Below are 23,093 nucleotides of genomic sequence, written 5' to 3'. Positions count from 1 at the left end.
TCCACCTCTCAGTCGCTATAACTAATGTGACCCACATAACATAAAACACTGCAACAAAACGGTCACAACAACACAGAGGAAGAGCCATGCACTATCACTAGTTACAGTAAAGTTACTTACTGTGGTCTAACTGTGAGTGTGACACAATCTCATTATAATATTCAGTCCGGCTCACTAACCGTTTCATTATCATCTAATATATGTAGCTGTGCTGACATTGCTGAGACAGATTCAAAGATAGTAAAGATGGTTACTGAAAGCAGCAGGCGAGCTTACGATGTAGCACGTCGGCTAAATGCAGTAAATGTAACGTTATCATGTAACGAGCGCATGGATTAGTTCAACCTACAGTTAACTATTACTGTAACGTTGCAGTGGAAGTTTACCTGAGTTTCCTGCTCTGTCTGTTCTCCCTGTCTGTCTATAGCCACTGTCACTCTGCCTTTTTTCCGGGAGTTGTGAGCCAATATGCGGCTCGCTGAGTTGAATGAAAGGAACAGCGGCTGTGTTTTCTCTACCTCATATTTCTCTATGAAGGTGGTTGTGTTTTGGATTATGCTCGCTCATGAGTTCAAGCGAGCACGCTTACGAGCACACACCTGGTTGCAATCTTAGAACCGCACCACTAGTGGCCTCTGGAAACTCCCTTTTAACTGAGCTCTGTCTCTACATCACAGTAACAACTTTATGTCCATTGACTGCCTGGAGGGTAGCTAGTGTTTGGAAGGGAGAGGAGAGGCAGCAGGCGGACGTGTGCTGCGGCTCAGTGTGTTTTTCCACCGGTGTTTTTGAGGGTGTGTCAGACTAGCCTTTCGCTGTGATGTCACAGCAAAGCGGAAGAAAAGTCTGGACTACAAACAAGCTGTTTTCAGGCAGTTCAGAGCAGTGTTTTTTGTGGGAGATGGGAACTCCCTTTGGGTTGGACTTTGGGCTTTTTCACTTTGCAAACCTATTACATGCACAAAAAAAATAACTCAATAAAGGAGAGGGAAAAAGCCAAAAAGCATAATACCACCTCTTTAAGTAAAGAATAGAAAAGTACAGGAACATGAAACGTTACTATTCCTAAAAAAAACAAAACAACAACAACTAAAAAAAACACTTTTATACTCATTTTGCGTTACTTGTAACTTGTTACTACACACCTGCATTAATTATTCAACTTTATAGTTAAGTTAGTGGCAGGGATGGAAATTGCTCAATCTACCAGGCTGGTATATTGAGCAATTTCCAACCCTATACAAGTAGCGCAATTTTTGACATTCCACAAGATTGAATCATGAGTCTGCTTGTTTCATTTGACTTTTTCTCCAGTCTACAGCTAGCTAACTTTAACTAGTACAGATGAAAGGGCAGCAAACCATCCTTTTATTCATCATTCACTCTTCTGATGTTTTTTTTATTTGTGATGCATTTGTAAAGACACATTACAAAGCCAGCCTGTTATGCAGCTTCTGCTGCATCCACAAGGAAATGAAAGCTTGCTTAGCTGTATTTTCATAGTCGAGCCTAATAGCTTGACCTCTGCATGCAATACAACCTTTGCTCAGAATGGATGTTTTGGATGCAGCTTTATTTGCTCGACACAAGTAAATTAAATTATTCAAAACATGACAGTATAACATCAAGTCAATTTAACTTATATCAGTCTGTCCAGTTAGGAAGCATAAGCGAATGTGAATCAGTTTCATTTGTTTTGGTGCAAATGAAAGTGACAACAGGCGCACTGGAGAGGCATCAGCAAGACAACCCCCAAAAAGGGAATGGTTCTGCGGGTGGTGACCACAGACAACTGCTCTCTCCTTATCCTTCCTGCCTGATTGTTCTCTAGAGTTTTGCATTTTGCAAGTGTCCTTGTCATTACTGGTAGCATGAGGCGGTACCTGCAGCCTGTTCAGGTTGCACAGGTAGTCCAGGGATGGCACAAACATACACATGCATGGAGGATATACCAGGAGATGGACAATAACACGAGGAAAGCTGGACAGAGCTGTAGAAGGGCATAAACCCAACAGCAGGACCGGTATCTGCTCCTTTGTGCGAGGAGTAACAGGAAGAGCACTGTCAGGGCCCTACAAAATGACCTCCAGCGGGCTACTGGTGTTCATGTTTCTGACCAAACTGTCAGTAATTTGTAGGTAGTAGGAAGCAGCAGAAACGTTTCCAACAAATGCACTATTCGAGCGGTTTTCATTGGAATAGAAGGGCAGCCATGTTCATGGATGCCTCATCCATTGTTTGATACATTTATGGAACATTTAGGAGGCAGTTTAGAAAGTGTACAAGTGGCAACACTTTCGGCTAGACATGATTTTTAACTGGTTTAGCTAGCAAGATTTTTGGTCTGTATTTTTTTTTATATTCAATTCTTTTTTATTTTTATAAAATCTTTTGTATGGCATGTCAAATGTTTTTTTGTTTTTCTTTTCTGTCTCATCAAATGACATCTGAAGGTCCTTGATTTAAAATTCTGCTTAGTTTCAGTGCAGACAGCAGGCATGAATAAATCTCAAAGTCCGTTTCCTAATCTAGATATTGCCATATGTGAACATGCTCTACATGCCAATCTTAGAGAGTATTTGAATATGAATAAATAAAACCATGCATATTTACCATGTTTGGAGATAACTTTATGCTTTTCTAATGCTAAGTGTTGATTGGCCTGTCATAGCTAGAGTGGATATGGGCAACAGGCAGATAGTTGGCTTTAAATTTACCAAACAGAGTACAATTTAACATTTGGGTACAATTTTGTAAACCCCGTTTATTGTTTAGGGCATAGCTCACCCATGTCAACTGACACAACAGAACAACGGATGACTATCTACTCTTCTAAAATGTTGTTCTCCTAGACAGAAATAATTTGCTACTTACTACAAGACAACAACTGGAACAAATCTTGGTGGCCTCACTCCCTCACAACTTGAATGAATAAAAGGACAGCAAAATGCCACAATGGGAGTTGGTAATTTAAAAATAAAAGTAAATATAAAAATTTCAACACTGCTTCTGTGTTGCAGAATATTACCAGAAATACCGGTTGATGCTGAAAGCCAAAATTTAAATTGAATTGATTATGCAAATGTGCTTATTAAATCTTGGCCTGTTATCTTTTCCCACCCATGTTGGAAAATTCTGTACAACTTGCAAAGGGTAAATCTCTGCGTTTTCCTGTTTCTTGAAAATGAATTGTAGATAAAAAAAAATGCAATAGTCAGCAGCTGGAAGGGCTTTATTCACAAACAGCTAAATGGGCAGCATTTAGTTATAAAGTGTCAAAAATAAAAATACTGCAGGCCCAAAGGTTGTGAGGTTCTGAATGCACACCATTCAGCGGAGCTTCTTTAGTCAGAGATCTCAGACTGTAAAGTACAATGATATGTACGTATCCGTTTCTTTTATATTATTTTAGTAAAATGTTAGCTATCAGTGCAGGGCAAAACTGTGTCAATTATGCTACAGCATGTTCTAGAGAATAAATATTTAAAGTGAAATAGTGTTCTTTTCTATCACATCCACACGTTCGATAATTAAAGACAAAGCATGAATGTGTGCACGTACAAAACTAACTCTTATTTGAAACAAGCTCATTACAGATGATCAGATATTTACACGATCAAGGTTTATTTTTATTAGTGTGCATTAGTGTGAAAGATTGGTATGTTATTTTAACAAACAACTAGATTATTAGAAAACGATTAGTAATATATCTATTATCTTCCTCTCAACAGGACAGCCCATGAAACTGGGTAATTTGTAACATTCTGTTCAAATCACTATGTAACTGACCTTTGTATGTGATTAGGAAAACTTATAGTTCATATAAACTGTAGTTTTGCTAGCCTTAAAACCCTCCCGTCTCTAAACTTTATCATATCGGGCTGTGATAACAGAGTTGCAGATTGAGGCTGACAATGTCACAACACATTTTTCTTTCAAAGGGCGTCGTTTGGCCCCCTGTTGTCAAGGAGTGTAAAGGTTTCCACAGATATTCCTCTTATACCATGTTTGTTGCCAATAACAAGCTGGATGATAAAGAACATGAATCTGGCCTTTTGTTTATTGCCTGCGTAAATAATCTGTATTTTTGCTGTTATTTTTTTGAAGTTTTCTGATCCTTTACTAAGGGATAAGAGTGAGCTGGTGACGTGTTCCAAATTAAGAGCCAGCATCACAGCACTTGCATTATTTGACGTGCCTCACTTGGCGTCAATAGAGCACACCAGGCGCATCATACAGCCAGAAGAAGCAGCCAGGGGAAGGCAACTACGAGCCGGGAAGTGAATGTAATGAAATTGCTGCTGTTCTTTAGAGCTGATGTGTGTTGAGCCTTGGAAATAGAACAAGGTGAAATGTATCAACGGCAATGGCGCCAATGGAGTGCAGGCTTACATAGCGGTTTTGATGTGTCGCACAGTGCCGGTGTGCATTAAATTTTGTACTTTTGGAGACCCATATAAATCTGATATATTGTGGTATGTGTTTGCTTGAATGTGTCAGTATTGGAACACATTTTCTTTCACTCTAAATACATTTGCTGTATCACATAAGCACAGAGGTTCTTAGAGCACTCTGAATTGTGCTTACCCTAACATACTTTATGTATTTCTAACTGTTGTTCATTTCTGTATTTGTTGTTATTCACGACAATCTAAAGACACAATTTAACTTTAATTATGTATTATGAAAGTGTGATTGCTGTTTGATTACATTATGAACAAAATTAGCTGTTATGCAAATTATTTTCCCAGTATTTAGGCAGTTTTGGAGTATTCACTACCATACGTTACATTCACTAACATCACTTCTGATTTTGTTCACTCCTGTGGTTTGATTTAGCAGCATTATAAAGGACAGATACTGTATGTGTAGTGACTAGATGTAAACCTCACTGCAGTGAAAATTTGATTTTTAAATTGGAGTAAAATGGAGTTAAAGTGTTACATTATGTGTTTGCTACATTATGATAAATATGCTCTCACTTTGTTATGTTAACAGCCTTAGAATGACATGAAGAATAGCTTTGTAATCCACTCTGTGCTATTCCACATTTCTTTATTTGACTTTTATTGATGTAGATTTTGTATGGCATCTACTCTGTAACTGCTTAGTTTGAATATGCCTCGGCCTTGGACTTTATCATTTGATAAATGTTTTTCCCCAGAGTACACGTCAAGTCCCCTTACAAGAATTCCATGGCTTTTACCAAAAGCCATCACACCAGGAAGTAATCTAATAATGAATACAACAGTTTACACACTGCCTGCTTTTGTACCCATAATATAAACAATGGAACTGCAAGCATCCAGACCTTCTCTAATGGAGTACCAGAGCAAACACATTCATTTAATCACAAGCCTTTCTTTCAAAGCAAACTGGCCAAGCAGCAGAGGATGAGAGGCTAATGACCCATGAGCAATAAGCAAGTGTTAGACTGAGTGTACTCTTGCAAAAAGAAAAAAAAGCTTTTACGGAATAGCATATCAATATTTTAAAGCAAAGCCTCTATGGCATCCCCCTCTAACTGGATTAGCTGTGTGATATGTTCTGACAGTATGCTGTTAGTGATACTCCATTTGCTTTGTCTATCATCTGATTTTCCCTTGGTAATCCACAGAGCACCGTTATATTTCATAATTTGTTTTGCTATCAGGGCTGATTTGTAAATGTGCAAATTCTAATTAGCCATAGCTACTGTTTCTAATTTATTAAATATTAAATGATTCCTGCGGTGGAGTCTTTCTTCACATCCCCCAGATGAAAGTTTGTGGTATGCAAATTCAATTGCCTGCCTGTCGGCAGTTTTTTTAAATGTCCCATTTTGCGAGTGAAGCCATTTTCCCCTTCTTGTTTGTTTGTCTGTCTGTCCCCGCTCTTCCTTAGGTTGATATTTATTCTTTTCCAGTTAGGTTTAGGTTTTCAACGTATTCTGTTAGGCTCGGCTGCTGCTGCTTTGTTTGACTTCATTTGTGTTGTCTTAATAATCTGCTTTGGTCACTTACAACAAAGGATGCACACTCTCTGAAGTTTACTTGGAGGTTGGGGCGTGTTATTTCCTCACATACCAGTCCTCATTGTTTTGTAGTCTACAAACTAGGGCCCTTAGAAGCGCTTTTCTATGAGCAGTCAACACTTACACGTAAATTTTTCATGTTTTCTAAAAGAATTCAGAATACCCTCTAAAGTAATGTGGTGTATTTAACAGTCTATCCAATAACATGACAAATATCATGATATAGAGTGACAACACAGCAAGTATACATTAGTTGTGGGTTAGCAAACTGATGCTACTTGCTGCTGCAAAGCTAACATGAGAGGACGAAACGGCACCGGAGCCGCACAACAGCTCCAGACTGCGATACTCATAGCTCTCCTGCTACAGCCAACATCACTACAACAGTATGTCTTGGTGAACTAGAAAGTAAACTGAATGTCTGTGGGCAAGTCATTAAAAGTTTCCTGACACACATCATGGCTGAAATGGCTGGAATAATGTTGCGTGGCTCAACAGACTTCTCTCCTTCTCTCTCTTCCTCCTGTTCAGTATTATCCAGTTATGAGTAAGCTTCACTTTCCTCCACGTTTGTTTATCCTGAATGCAACAGCGGCATCATATCTGGAAGAACGTACCGCGGTGAAATTTAAAGTTTTAGGTTGGATGTTCGATAGAGGTCGAATATCCAACATAAAACTAGCTTCACTGCAGTGAAAACTGAAAACAGAACATGGAAGTGACATTTCAGCCCTAAGAGAGAGATAAGAGGTAGAGGAGGCCGGTGATAACGGAACTGGCAGATTAATTATGCAAATCATTTTATTTTTGTATGTGTGTTAGTTTAGTTTTATTTTCTTTTTAATTTAAACTTCACTCTTCTACATCACTGAACAAGGAGGACAACAAGTATAGGCTTAAAAACAACAAAAACAATAAAGCGTCGTTTCTGGTTCCTGTTGCAGCTCCTGCAGCTTCTTATGATGTGCCTCACTTTCTTCAAGCAGGGACAAAGTATGTGTTAATGTACAATACTTCTACAAACGTCTTAAGTCCCACTGTTTTGGGAAACAGGGACTATTTGACGTACACCTAAGAGTACTGCAAACCATGACAATCTAGTTGCCTTTGTGTTCACTCCTCTTGCTTCTTAATGACTCTTTTCCTGCCGCGCTCTCTCAGTTTTATGCAATTTGAAATGTTTTTGAATGCCACTTGTATTCAACTGCCAGACATTTATTGAACGCCCACTTATCTTCACACTAATTAAGTTTTAAGAAACACATCCATCAAGCTATTGAGGCAGTTAATTCTCTATTACAGTGTGAATCTGAATTTCTCCTCACGATGATCATCATACTTCTCACCACATTGTGCTGGGTTCTTAAACAAACTGGGTTAAAGATTAGAAAAAAATATTGTTGCTAAATAGATCTCTTATTGAAATATTGTAGATATGCAGTACATAATTCTGAATGTTTAGATATATAAAATGGATACACATTAAAATGATATATTCTACAGTGATTGTTAAAAGCATTCAGTTAAGATTCAAAGTGTGTTTTTACAAAAAAAACAAAACATGTTATGGACACTAAATATACCCACAGTAGTTACCAAGCCAAAATCTTACAAGTCATTACCACAATTTCTGCCATATCCAAACTACACTTCCCTTTATTATAGCTCCTCTCTGTCTCTGTTCTGCCTCCCCCTTCTGCATAATAAACCTCCACCCAATTTGTCATGAAATCCCTCATTTGCTGGATACTCAGAAAGGCAGATTATGCTTATTTTTCATTTGGACAGTGGGAGATGGAGCCAGGTGTTTGGCAGCAGCAGAGTGTTCAGGTGTAACTGTGCTGGTGACGGGACATGACGAGCAGCCGCAGATGAAGGATGAGGCGTGGAGGTTTTTGGGAAGAGGGGCACCCCGCGACCTGCTCCCTCAAGATTACCCCCACCGATGGAGATGAGGTAAAACTTTCTTTTGAATTACTTCTCGCTAGACTCAGCTCCTATTTCTTAATTAGCCCGTGAAAGCCATATTGAAAATACAGCTGTTAATCTGGGAGAAGTGATTTTGCTTTCCTCATCAAGATTAATTCATGCCTCTACAGACAATAGTGGTCTGATCTATAACGAGTTCATTAAATCAGTCGGCTTTGGCTGTAGTCAAACTATTAGCGAGCAATATTGGCATTCATTTGTATAATTTCTGTTATTAGGACTTGATTACAGAGCTTGATTACAAAACAGTATAAAGGACCTCCTCTTGCATACTTTGTAAGGCGTGTTAATGATGACAATGACTCAGTCCACTCTGCTCCATAAATGTGTGTTAAACCTTGGTTTTCTAAACCTTTGCAAACTCTCTTGCGTAATATTCCAAATGTAACCCTGATTTTGTTTTTGGGACTGGGCACAATAATATTATACATGAAAACCTTTACTATTAAATGCTTTTTAGGAGGGCTGTACATAACGATTATTTTTCAAATCAATTAATCTAACGATTATTTTTTCGATTAGTCGACAAATTTTGTGTATTCTAAAGAAAAATAATCAATAAATCAGTATTAGTAGTAATAGTATCAGTATCTTAAAATTAATCAAATTTACACGTCACTGCTGTATTGTGATAATAACAATAACAGACATTAATTAGGCTACTTTACTTTAATGTTTCTGAAATTTATTTCAATATTGAGTAATGCTGTATGATAATCAAATTTATTTCTGCATCAGTGTGGGGCAAAGAAAACAACTGAAACGATTCGCAGACTATACAGACAGTCTGTAATGTTAGATTCAACTATTTTCTCACTCAGACGTGGCCGTTAAACAGAAAACATGAAACGGCCGAATGTTAGATGACACACAGTGTGACGTTACGTTGCCATGACAACAGCGGGGCAGAAATTACTTTTAACATGAAGGCAATGAAGAAATACATTTTAACGGACTACGTGCTACTAATGTGCCGTACTTGTGTGGAGACAGAGCATGACACAGCAGTTCATGCTGCTTCATGTATTTGTGGACAGCAGTTGTACTGCAGTGAAGTTCACGGAGCGAGTACCACGTTGTTGAGTGTCTGTCTAAAAATCTCCCAAACTTTAGACGGTCGAAGGCACGGTCTTGTAGCTGGAGCCTGTGGAATCCCTGCTAACACCGGATGCAGCAACGCCTTGATGCACATAATGCGAGTTGATGTATTTACGTAATCGATAATGTCGACTACGTCGATGAATTGCCCCAGTCAAGTAGTAGTTATAGTACTATAAAAAAGACCTCAGTGAAGGTGTGGTGTTTTTAACTATATCAAAGAGGTTTCAAATAATGCCATGTACTTACCTTGCCAAGGTATAGACACTGCTGGTGTTGAACGTACCATAGACACGACTGAAAAATATTAGATCCTAAATAATATTTCTTCACAGATAAGCGATATTTACATCACAAGATTTGAACTTGTCATTGAATTGTCCAAAATAATTCTGTTTTTGAAGTTGCTGAGCAATGTTAGGGTCCCTTTATTGTTTGTATCTCGTGGTCAACCATCACATGCACCATAAAGGTCCGAGTCGTGCGCAGCCGGTGGCAGTAATGAGCCGTGATAGGTAGCAATGCGGCAATAAAAGAAGAGAAGAAGACTATAAGCTAACATAAATGATGCCGAGTTTAAAACAACTGTGTTTTAAATGTTTTATGTAGAGGAACTTAATGAATTTAATGTAATTATTAGGCTTTAAGGATACAGTACATCAAATGCATTTTGGTTGAAGCTAATTTATAAGGTGTTTATTTCTAATGAAAACTCCTTAAGTCATTATGCTTGTGTAAAATAATCATCAGTCAAAATCAAAGATTTAAAACTTAAAAAGTTGTTGTCTCCTACAGATGACCCTGGGTACTGCAATGGGTATTCGTACAACTCATGAGAGGCAATCTCGCTACCACCACCTGCTGGTGTAGCTAATAAACTGCTCTCACATTTACAGATCTCTGTTTACAGATCTCTGTGGTACAGATTGGAAATTCCACAAATGCGTAAAAAGGAAGTCCCAAATGTAATGTGACCTGCAAATTGACAGAAAGCAATCTGCAAATATGCAATAACTGTTTTGTGTGTAGAAGTCACTGTATTTTTGTGGATATGATTTTACGCATCACAAATGTAAAAATACTCATTTGTAGATAGTGAAATATTTGCGCATCATAGTACACATTTGTGGATTGTTTTCTGTGGGTTACAAATATTAATGTCCAATAAAATCTTCCATAAAGGTGGAGTCAAACAATAAAGCTCAAGTGTTTACAATGTGTTTAACATATGTGCCAACATGGTGGAGCTTTGGGTCCGGGCGTTAAGTATAATTCATCTGCAGTTGTTCACACTGTATGATGAAAAATGCCAGATTAGGGGGTATTACCAAATTTCATTGTGCTACTTGCGCTAATGTAAATGCATCTTGACCCATGTGAGTTCATTTTTCCAGAGCAAATGCAGCCTAAACTATGTTAGAACTATGCTGTGTTATTGTCGCATTGAATGAAGACGTGCAATGTAATTTAGCGCACCAAAGGGTTGGCTTGTTCCGTTGTACAATGAAAATAGAACAAGAAAGTCTAAAACCGGAAACAGAGACCACTCACCACTCAAAATAAAATGTAATTTTAAGGATAGCTAAACTTAATAAACTTAAATTATACTTCACGCATGGACCGCTTTGGTAGTCATGCACACTTGTACAAAACTTATCTGATATTTGGAATCATACTGGCCCCTTTTGTTGAAATGACTCAGAGAACACTTAAATCCTCCAAAGCAGTGTCACAGGCTGCTGGTAGACCAGGCAATGGTACAGAATAGTGTATTTTAATTGATTAAGTGCTTTCACTAAAAATCTAGGCATTATGGATACTCAATGGCCTCTTCTCCCACAGTGATGGCACAGAAGCTGTGCTGTAGTGTGTTAACATATAGACTTGTTGTCCTTTGAAATGGGAGTGATTTGGGGCATTTTTATATTTCCTGCCATGTCTGACATCAAAATCTCTGGGTTTGACTTTTCTAGCAAGTACATTTTGTGGCAAAACTGTAGCAGCCATGCCTGCAAGCCAGCTCATCTTAGCACATCATGTAAGCCCCTGAATTGAAATATCCTTTGGTTGAAATATTGACTTTAATATCTCATTTGAAAAATTCATGTAACCTTTTGATGTTAAATCCATACTCAATTTGGCAGAATGTTATAGGAATATGCAGAAAAGGGGTAGGAGGCATTATTATGTTTTTTTTTTCCTGCAGAGAAATTACATCTTATGGTTGTAACACCAACCTCCCCTGTGTTCTTTTTAGTCCACGAGGGAAAAAAAGATGTGGCCATTAAAACAAAATGAAAAGAGCTATTGATTGGGCTCTTATGCCTTTTCTATTTGCCTCATTTCCTAAATGCATGATAATAAGGGCTCAGCCACTGAAACTAACAATACTCCTTAATGAATTGAACTCTGAAGAATGAACCTAAGTTTGCATAATGATTCACAGATGTTTCCGTCAATGGATGATATGCATTTGGTTTGTTGTTTTGTGGATTCATGTTCCATTTACCAAATACACTCTTATCTCCTTATAGCCTTATGATGCAATCAAGATGTTATTTGATGATTTCTGTTTGAGAAAAATGGGTTGCTTGTTATGTCTGGGGTGGCATTTTTAAAAGTTATCAAAAATAATGTACTGGTGATGTATTGGAACTAATAATAGTCACATAGGGAATTGTAGGTTATAACAAATAAAGTAAAACATGCTTTTAGCTAATGGAGTTTGCCTTTTAATAGATATTGGCTTCACAAAGCATCACAAAGCATCACAAAGAGTGAGAGTGACAAATGAAAAGATGAGCCATTGTCAAATCCACAGTTTGCCAATAGAGATGAGTGCAAATTATTTACCCCAGGTGGGGGGAATAAAGGTTGGACTCATGTTGCTATGTCATCAGCACATATTGCATAGACAGTTTAACTGTTACTGCATTACTTAATTGAAATTAGTGTAATGATAAATGCTATTTTTCCCTCTCTTTAATTATTACCTGATTTCACAATTGCATACAAACTCCTCTCCTAGGAGAGCAGATATCATAAAATATGATCAGGATTGCCCTTGAAGTTTTGACCAAGAACATTTATGTTATCTGTGGCCAACTGGAGCCCATAAAACCAAGGGCAGGATCAATGCTGTTAGCAGGCTTCTTAGCTTTAGATTTTAGAAGCTGTATCATGTTCATCAAACAAAATGAAACTGTTGGCTGTGTCATCAGGGAATGTGCACTGCAAACCGGAGTCTGTAACCTTGCACTTTATAATACGACTTATTGCTCTCATGTTTGCACATTCATACCAGGTGAGGTGAAACATGTTTCTGCCGAGTGTGGCAGTGCATATTGACAGTTAGCTGTGGCACTGCACCAATAAAGGAGAAGAAAAAGACTGTAAGTTCTAACAATACAGGTTTTAAAACATTCAAAAAACCTTTGCAAATGTTTTGTGAGATATAAAATGCATTTAGCATGTTTGTAAGGCCTGAAGGATACACACAAACCATTTGGTGAGCAACGCTGAATGCAAACAAAACCATGTTTGTTTACAATGAAAACTCCACAGGGTAACTTTAATTATCTTTCATAAGTTAATCCTGGCCTAATGAATTCTGTTGTTTTCTTTAATGTGTTTACACAGCTACTTGGACAGATATTTGCACCTCATATTCTTTAGTATGATGAAGTGGCCCAGGTTTGTCCTAGTTTATGTTGCTGATAAAGTCTTCTTTGGCTACAACAGAAGCATGTCAAATTGCCATAAGTCTCTTTATCAGCCCCATTTGCTCATACACTGATGGTAGGTAAGTTATTTCCTTCTGGCTAAAATATATATCATGTGTCCAACCAGCATATCTAAACATGAAAGCAAAACAGGGTTATCTCACAGCCCTCACTCCTTTGATCCAAAATACAGTAACATCGTTAAGTAAGATGTTAATGGTAGTGTCTTTCCTCCACAGAATTGCATCGTCTAATTTGCTTCGGATGTTTGGGTTTGCATTACCTCAGGCTATGTATTTGTATAATGAGTATTTGGAGTTGAATCAGTGCATTGTCAAGCCAAGTGCACAGGGGTGAGGCGGAGATGCTTTCTCGAAATCAGTTTTGAAAAGTTTTTTTCAGGCACCCTTCCTTTCAGTAACAAAACTGCAATGTTTGCAATTTAATTCAATATAATTAGCATTTATAACAAAATGGAACTTTTTAACAGCACTTAAATGCTTGAACCCAGGGTTTTGGTCAATACCAGTAATGAACTGATACCAGCTTTTTTCTTTTTCAGTGTTAAATCTACCTATAATCAGAAGCTTGTATACTTTCCAAAACAGGAATGTGGTTGATGACCATTTATGACTCCCTAAACTTATATTTTTAAGCTGTTTCATCATTTAAAATGATGCTTCTTTGTGATGTAGTGTACCCAGCATAGTGGATTCTCACCCTTTCTCAGCCAGTGACAAATCCATGGCTACAGTATCCCCCCCTGGTGAGACACCCAAGATGTTATTCAACACTGGAAGCAGTGCCCCTTTGGCACATAGTCAGTTATAAACGAAATGTTTCTCTAAAACAACAGTAGTGGGCCTATTACAGGGCCTGCTACAGCAGCTTCATAGCAGGACAGTTTGCCCTGCTGCTCTCTTTCGCTGTGTCAGCTTAACTCCATCCTCTATCCGGGGACAGTCACCTGCAGATGGGGCAGATGGTCTCATTTCTCCCACTGGGACTGTCTCTCTCACGTGCAGCAGTGTTGCAGTGCTTTCTTCTGCAATGTCTTTGCTAAAAAATATTAATAGTGTTGGTAATGCCTATTGTAGAACTCAATTTTGATGGTGTGTCATGAGGGTGGCTGAGTGCAGACTTAGATGTGGACCCACATGCAGACAACAGGCGAGGAGGATGCAGTTTTACAAAAGATTTATTAACATGAACAAAAACAGGCTTACGTGGAAGCACAAGGTAAATAGTCCAAACAAAAGCTGAATCCAGAACAGGCAAAGCAGATACAATCCAACAGACAGAGAAATAATCCAAGCATGAGGAACAGAGCAGAACACTCAACAAATGACGATGACAAGGATCTAACAAAGAGTGAACAGAAGAAGCCAACATTTAAACACCAGGTAACGAGCAGGGCGGGAAGCACATCAGGTAACCAAACAACAGGAAACAAAGCTAGACATGGACACGTGAGAACCGATCACTACAAAATTAAACAGGAATTAAAGCAAATGGGGACACACAAGGACAGAGTTACCAAAGTAAAACAGAAAACAGGGAACAACTGCATAACTGATCAAAACCAGGGCAGGGAACAGAGACATGACCAAACAGGAAACAGGACTACACTAACCTGGAGACATAGGACTAAGGACTAAGACACAGACACAAGGAGAGAACAGACAGGGCACACAAACAAACTGAAACTTGACACAAGAACAAACCACTCACAAAATACAGAACCAGATGACATGGACAGGACAGACTAACACAATAAATGACAGGGAAAACATGTAACATCTAAATGGGAAATGATAAACTCCAAACCAGATCTAAGAATTAAGACACAGAACCAGGACTAAGCACTAAGACATAAACCAAGACACAGGACTAAGAAGGCACAGAACTAGAACGCAGGACTAAGAACTAAGATAAGAAAACAGGAAATGAGACAGAACTGGTAATGTGAACTAAACTGAACATGAGAATAAACAAGGCAGGACAGAAGAAACACAGAACCCCAAACCATGAAACAGTTTGTTTTTTGAATTTGCGTGGACACAACCTTTATCATCTATACATTTCAAATGAAAATGGAGTTGGACCAATTTGTGTGATTGCTGACCTACTTGGGTCTGTAAGTCTATAAAAAAATGGTGTTGTTGGTGAAGTCAGTTGTTGTAGATGTGTTATGTGCATTTACATAAGTTTATTCACCTTATGTTTCCCAGCAACAAACAAGTGCTTCTCTGTGATATTTTCTAATTACTTCCTTTTTGCATATTAGTAAATTAGCAAATAGTTAACCAGTTTGGCAATATAACATTTAGCTCAGTACTGCCAGAGCTGGAAGAAGATGGGAAACTTTCTTGCAGACCTCAACCACTATTAGATTCATTTGGTTTTTTACACTGTTATATCTAGCAGAATTTTCCATTGGACTTCTATAACCTTAGTAAGTATAAGAAAGTTTTTATGATCCAACAAAACCTTTTTTGCACTTGGCCAGCAGCTTGTTTTTATTCCATCAAATGTCTTTATGAGGTTCAATAAATCATATATAAACAAGATCAGTATAGTTTTCCATCACATGGAGAAATTATTGTATAACAAACTATTCTAAATAATTGTATTGAAAAATGTACTATATACTATATATACTGTATATTGTTCGGTGAAATGTCATGTGTATGAATCAGTTTTCAGACAACAAATACGGATTTATGAATTGTACTGATAAGTTAAACATCTTGATATTTCAGGATAGAAATATTTGGCTACTCCTACAATGCAAAGTAAGCTAGTTGAAGGTAACTCTGTGGATGACTTTCACCAAATATCGCCTTTTTTTATTCAGTGAATGTCGAAGTGTCAGGCCACATGACCTCCTCATAAATGTGGATGTGTGTTCCTAACTTGAGAAATGTATAAAAGCCTGTGTAAATCCGAGACTTTTGACTGTTTTTGTACTATTGTTAAGTGGACAAAAGCAGAAGGAACAAAAAGTGGTAGCTAGGCCAAGCGGATAAAATGTAAAGATTTGAAAGGCACAATCACTTTTTTTTACTAGTATTGACCAAAATTAAATACAAACGAGTAATAAGAGTATGTTTTTGATATTTTTTGGAAATTCATAGGTTGCATCTCCAGTTACATGTAAATACTAGAAAGTCTATTTGATTGGACAGTGCCAGCCTAATTACTGCTCAGACCAGTTCTCAGATAAGCTAAAGGTTTTTCCACCATCCCAGTTATTCCACATCCAGGTACGAAAATATGTCTGATGATGTCTATGTTATCCAAAATAATAATAATAATAAAAACAACAGGTAATTTTTCTTTTGTATACATTCACACCTGTTGTGGCCCTTTTCTCTCTGTCCTCCTCATGCTTGTATAAGATATTATTTTCCTGCATATACAGTGGCCAATTTGCCTAGCATGTCCCACATCTCAAAACCTCATTAATATTGCATGATCTTGTTAGTGTCTTCTACCTCTTCTTTACCCCTTCACCCCAACCAACCTTAATGGTGGCAGAAGCTGGAGGGTACATCTGAAAGTCAGCTTGCATCTCCTGCTTTTACCAGACGTGCAGATATGTGATAGGCTCATGTCCATCCAAGGATTATCCTCCCTTCCAAAAAATCATTATAGGGAAGTGTCAAAAGAAATAAGATTAGTCCTCTCTTTTTTCTGTGGTGGAAAACACATTTTATGTGTGATTTTCACCCAAATAAGCTAGGGATACAGATGAGTAGGTTCTTGACAGTTATGAATGAGGACTGTACTACATAAAGGCAATGACAGAAGTAGGAGCCAGTTCAAGTATCAAAAGGCATTTGAATTAATCACTATCAACTGTGTTGTGGCCAATCACTTGACCCCTCATCACCTCGGAAGCGATCCATTACGAATTATTAAAACATTTTCAGTGGTCTGGATTGAACTGGTGTCCATATACAGAGTCTCTCCCTCATTACAGCCGGCTGGCAGGGCAGCAGCATCTATATGCGGTGGTAATGAAGACTCCACAGATGCCAAGGGGAAAGGCTACAACGAAGTGGGAGGAGAGGAAAAACAGGTGGAGTGTTTGGAAAAGAAGGTCAGTACTGGAAGTGGAATAATGAAAAGAAATATCTGGCTTATTATTATAAATGTATCTGCATAACTGATGCACAATTTCCTCATTTGAGATTTTGTTTTTTAAAATATGAAAAAAGAAGGAGTTGTGTGTGTAGTGTCTAAGCCTGAGTGCAGACAGACTGCAGTTGGCAGGTGTAGAGCTTGAGATTGCTCTACATGACTAATTCATTATTAACCTCTTGTACTTGACCAGTGAGAAGGTTGTTATTTAGCATCAAAAGATATGCTCTGTATGTTCATTTTGCCAAAAACTCAACAATATTAAGGCATAAAAGGCAGTATGTGCATGAATGTAGCAGAGCTGCAGCTAACAATCAATTAACATTATCAATTAATCATATAATTATTTTGTGTAGTAGAGTGTAAAATGACAAAAAAAGGGGAAAATGTCCATTATAATTTTAATTCTAAAACCCACTGTGACAGCTTCAAATATCTTGTTTTATTTGATCAACAGTGCAAAATTCAAAAAATTTACTAAATTTAGTGTTCTATCACATAAAACACATATAAACAGCAAAACCTCACAAATGAGAATCTGTAACCGAGATTTTTTTTCTTGAAAAATTAATGTTAATTTACAGTCAAAATAGTTGCTGATTATTTGTCTGTCGACTAATTGATTTATCGACTTATTGTTGCGGCTCTATAATCAGATTTTTTTGGATAAGACTTGACTTCTTTCTTTGGATTCCTATAAGAATAAAATAGGAATGCCGCCTGTCACAATGACTGCCTGATGGTTGCAATGACTAAAACAACAATCTGGTTTATGTGGAAACCAAAAGTATCCCTTAATTTCCATAATCCCGTAAATCTATTATGTTCTATGCATATCACGACTGAATCTCAGTCAACATACAGAACTGCTCTGCCACAATTCTCTGTGATGTATGGAGTTTCCTGATGGACAGATAGCTTTACTTGTTGCTGAAGTAACATGCAGCTAACTGCTGCTAACTAGCTGCCATTATTTAATTGGCTCAGTTAGCCATGCAACTAGTGGTCAAATTAGCTTAGACTGTATAAAGGTGTTTAAACCTTTACAAAAGCACTGGAGGTTTTCAGGCCAAGGGTCGGGGAAACCCAGCAGGGAAATGTTGGCGGGTATTGGCGCCAGAAAGGAAACCCGAGTAGGCAACCAAACTGTGCACAGCAAGCTTCCCAGCTTCCCACACAGCCTCAAAGACCAACAGGGAATCCAGTACTGAGATGATTTATGAACTTCTTGATGGACATAAGATCTTGATTGATACCTTTAGGGCTGCAGCTAACGATGATTTTAGTGCTCGAAGCTTCCACAGATAATTTCAGCGATTCAACCCAACCCAATTACAGCCCAAACTCACAGCCCAACCAGGCGGAGAACAACAAACGCACGTATTTACATTTACAGCTGAGGACTGCGGCTTACTTTTGCTAGCTTTAAACTCAACAATCATAATTTCAGGTAAATGCTTAAGTTGCTGTTACTGTTACCTTGTCTGTGGTCCGCTCCGTGGACTTGACGCTTGTCGTCAGATGCCGTCGTGCTGTTGCGGTAGGCGACATAAGTTTCGTTTTACGGGAGACAGGCTGTATCATTACAGAGTTGCTGTTTTCTTTTAGCTTGAAATAACCCCATACTTTCTTCGTCCCTCGCTATTTTAATAAATGTCCGTGCGAAACAGTAGGCTATAGTTATATGGATTAAACAAAGCATTGATGCAAAGAATTTGCGTCAATGCTTTTTAGTAATCGAATTAATCGATGAATCGTTTCAGCCCTTGATAGCATTTTTTTTTGCGAAACCGCCAAGAGTCACACCCAGCAAAAAACCCCACCTCTGTACTATATTCCCAGTAGTCAAACTGGTCTCAGAGGCTGTGCTCTGTCCCGGTCCAGCTGCCATGTTCATTCACTGGGAGCTGGAACCAGTCTGTACAGAGACTGCATTACAGGGTGAGGCCGTAACGCACATTCAACTGCTGGCTACTGTAAATGCCAATCAATATCTGCAACCAGTCCCTCCCTAGCTTTGTGTTTTTTTAGGAAATACAGAAGCAAATAACACTCCGCTTTCCATTTCATGGAAACTAACATTCCTGTAAAATTCATGCAAAACGCCTATTCAAGGCATATCCAAAGTAAATGTATGTGAATGTAGTTCTTGAACCATTTGAGTATATGCAGGGTTTTGGGCTTCTCTGAAAGATAACACTCTGGAGTATCTAACCCATAAGTCAGAATGATTGTAAGTGCTACTGGAATTGATTAATATAAGTTTAAACACACTAAAACTAATATATTTTTCATTTCCACTTGAAAATGCTTGCTAACAAATGCATGCAGACAACTATAGGTGGGACTTATTAGCTTGAAAACTCTGTAGGGCCACAGGATAAAGCACGACCTAGTCCTAGTTTAAATTTCATACCAATACACAGGTTTTTCTAAGTGTATGTCGTATTTTTTCTAAAACAGCACCGCCCCTTGGCGGCAGGCGGCAGCTGCTGCATCGCTCCGTATCAGCTGGTAGCTCGACACAGATGTGTTTTTTTGCTGGTAGATCATGAACTTCCTACTGGATATCATTATTTTCAGAATTGTATTGGCTACACGAAGTTCCAGTCATCGGCACAATTGCTTGCAATTGGCTCGGCCTACCCATGAAATAATAGGGGCTGCCCTTCCTTACAGCGCAGGCTCTCGTTGGCTATTGAAGGCTGTGAAACGGACATGTGAGCTCCTATTGGGTCGGATTTGGTGTCACTCGAAAGGTCAGAGTTCAGCGGCTAATTTCGAATACAAGATATCATAGTTGTTTACCATTAAATCGGCGTTATTACGGTTATAATGACATACGTCTGCCGGCAAATATGAAATGATGCGGCAGCAGTCCCTGGGGATTTACTGATGGGATGTGTTTTGGACTACATGTTTTTACTGCTACAATGCAGTATAGTGCATTGTGGTGCAGGAACACAGTAACGTTACTTACTATGGTCTAACTGTTATACTAAAGTGTGGCAACAATCTCATTTATAATATTCAGTCTAGCTCACTAACCGTTGTTGTAATCATCACAAAAAGTTATTGAAAAGCTGGTTGGCTATCTAACGCCGATGTGTCATTTCGTCTAAATGCAGTCAATGTAGCTGGAGTTTCCAACATTTTGTGTGATGTCAGGCTGCCAGACAATATGCACACTCGCCACCAACTGGAAAGGGAGTTCTACTGCAGGTGGTCTACATTTAGTTATTGACAGTGTTGCATGTGAATTCTCTTAGTATTGATCTGTCAAAATAACTGACGGCCTTCAGATTTTAAAATTATTTTGACATAGTTCAGTCCATGACAGAAAATATTCGGTTAACTTGACCCTTGCTCCACGCTGGTTAAGAATGCACAGAAACAGCTGTATTTAAGGAAAAGAAGGCAAAATTCCCGTGCCAAGATCTTGTTAAGCAATAGAAGGCATCCCGACTGGGAACAGCTATACGATGTACACGGCCCAGGGCAGGAGGGCTCTGCAGCAGGTGTTTAATACTGCATCATTGGTACCCATGTACCGAGCATGAACACTTCACAACATTTTAGCTGGTGAAGTAATGTTACAAGCCATAACGTTACAACTATAGTATTTTGCAACGGATAACATTGGCAACTGCTCAGCATTAGCCAGATAGCTAATGTTATCTAACTTGAGCCAACTAAAACACAAAATATTTCACATGCTTTGCAGTAATGTTAGTTTACCTGTCCAGTAGGATGAAAGACAACCCTGACATTGCCTGACATCAATCTGATTCTCTTTTGGCCTGACGGGCTTCAGCCCATAAAACTTTTTAATTTTTTTTTTTTGTCCTTACATGGAGTTTGTGTTGATATTTGTGTTGTGCTGGGAGCCAGTTGTTTTTTGGTTTTGGCAGACTCCATTTCGTTATCTGCGGTGTTGTTGCGGTGTGTGCGATTCAGAATCAGTAAGCCAGAGGCTCAGGAGTGCCTTTGAACGTCATAGCCTACATAAACCAATGGATTTAGCAGAAAATCCGACCCGAATTCTTCACATAGGAAGTGGCTTACAGGGTGTCAAAGGTAACCAACAAAGCTGGCGAATAGTTCATTTTTATGTGAGGTTACAACCCGTTCACAAATAGGCAATAATAAAGTGATTAAGAGTAGCTTAAATCTTGACATCTGCAACATCTAAGATGCTAAGATCACTACTATATTAGCCTGATAACGTCTCGGGTTACGTATGTAACCCTTGTTCCCTGAGAAGGGGAATGAGACACTGCGTCGGTGACGACACTATGGGAACGCCTGTGGGCGTGGCAGGGCTGAACTATGAATGAAACTACTCCAATCCTATTGGTGTTACTAGAACGGTAGTATGTGACGGCGTAACCGGAGGGGGTATATAAGCACGCTGGCACATAGGACACATTAGCCCTTTCTATGAAGCAAGGCACTCCAGGCGGGGTGAGGTGTGGCGGACCGACACAGTGTCTCGTTCCCCTTCGAGGGAACTCGAACTGCGTCGGTGACGACACTATGGGAATGAGATACCCACTTAGGCCACGCCGAAACCCTGCCTGCCCCCAGCATGCAGAACCTGACGGCACGACTAGGAGGACAGCGCACGGGTGCCGGGTGCAGAAGGAAGTTCCAGACTGTAAAACCGGATAAAAGTGTGAGGGGTGGCCCAGCCAGCCGCGTCACACAAATCCTGGAGTGACGCCCCTGCGAGGAGGGCCCTAGAAGCTGCCATGCCTTGAGTAGAGTGCGCCCTTACGGCCATAGGTGAAGGCAAACCGCGCACCTGATAGGCCAGGGAAATAGTCTGAACGATCCAGTTGCTGATGGTGTGTTTAGAAGCGGGGAGCCCAGCCTTGGGGGACCCGAAACACACGAGCAACTGGTCTGCTTTCCTCCACCGGGAAGACCTCAGAGTGTAAATACTCAGTGCTCTGACAGGGCAGAGCAGATGAAGTCTCCCGTCCTCTGCCGTCACATGATTTTGGGAATGAAACGCTTGCAGCACCATGGACCCTGCCAGTCTGTCCGGAACCTTAGGGACATAACCTGGACAAGGGTGCAGGATGGCCCTGACCCTCCCCGGGGAAAACTCCAGGCATCGGGGAGAAACCGAAAGTGCCTGGAGATCCCCCACCCTCCTCAGAGAGGTGATAGCGAGGAGAAAGGTCATCTTAAGGGTCAGGTGCTTGGCCTCAGCCGACTCCAGGGGTTCGAAGGGGGCCTCAGCCAGCGCTTCTAGAACCACTGCCAGGTCCCAGGTGGGAACCCTGGAACGAATCACGGGTCTCATCCTCCGGGTTCCACGGAGGAAGCGCACGACCAGTGGAAGCCTCCCCAAGGGCCCATCACTCAGACGGGCGTGGAATGCTGCAATGGCAGCCACATACACTTTGAGCGTGGACGGGGAGAGGCCAGTGGAGAAACGGTGCTGGAGGAACTCCAGTATCACAATTACCGAGCAGGTAACTGGCTCCACCGCCCGTTCTCTGCACCAGGTGGTGAACACATTCCCCATCCTTCTCGTGGACGGGGCTCCGGAGCTGAGCAGCGTCTCGACTGCTCCTCTCGTCAGGCCTGCCTCTAGGAACTGGGCCCCCTCAGGGGCCAGACCCATAGCTGCCACAGGGTGGGGTGCGGGTGAAAGATCCGGCCCTCTGCCTGGGACAGCAGGTCTCTCCTCAGAGGGACCTGCCAGGGCGGGCCCTCAAGGAGCAATATTAAGAACGAGAACCACACTCGTGCCGGCCAAAACGGGGCTACTAGTAGTAGACTGACGCCGTCCTGGCGGACCAGAACCCTGGGAGCAGAGCGACTGGGGGAAACGCATACAGACGCAGCCTCGGCCACGTCTACACCATGGCATCCAGCCCTAGCGGGGCTGGGGGCGAGAGGGAGAACCACAGGGGACAGTGCGCCGTCTCTCGGGGCGCAAACAAGTCCACGTCTATGGGGCCGAACTCTTCGCATAATAACTCCACCACCTCGGGGTGGAGTCTCCATTCTCTGGGCCTCAGCCCCTGACAGCAGGTCTGCTCCTTGATTCTGGGTCCCAGGGATGTACATCGTTCTGAGGGACAGCAGCCTCTGCTGGGACCACAGGAGGA

General features: G+C 40.2%; 1 protein-coding gene across 2 annotated transcripts in view; it reads left to right on the top strand.

The window, feature by feature from the left end:
- Positions 1 to 23,093, top strand: part of LOC119901196 — a 159,990-nt gene that overhangs the window by 32,913 nt on the left and 103,984 nt on the right. For both annotated transcript variants that reach the window (XM_038716749.1, XM_038716751.1), the window contains 2 exons: positions 7,802 to 7,969; positions 16,808 to 16,927. The gene's annotated coding sequence lies outside the window, so the exon portion shown is untranslated. The remainder of the gene's footprint in view (positions 1 to 7,801; positions 7,970 to 16,807; positions 16,928 to 23,093) is intronic.

The sequence above is a fragment of the Micropterus salmoides genome, unplaced genomic scaffold (genome assembly GCF_014851395.1).
Source record: "Micropterus salmoides isolate LMB-PRFRI ecotype aquatic unplaced genomic scaffold, ASM1485139v1 Ms_hic_scaffold_13, whole genome shotgun sequence".
NCBI classification, from domain to species: domain Eukaryota; kingdom Metazoa; phylum Chordata; class Actinopteri; order Centrarchiformes; family Centrarchidae; genus Micropterus; species Micropterus salmoides.
This window is presented reverse-complemented; position numbering and strand designations above follow the sequence as displayed.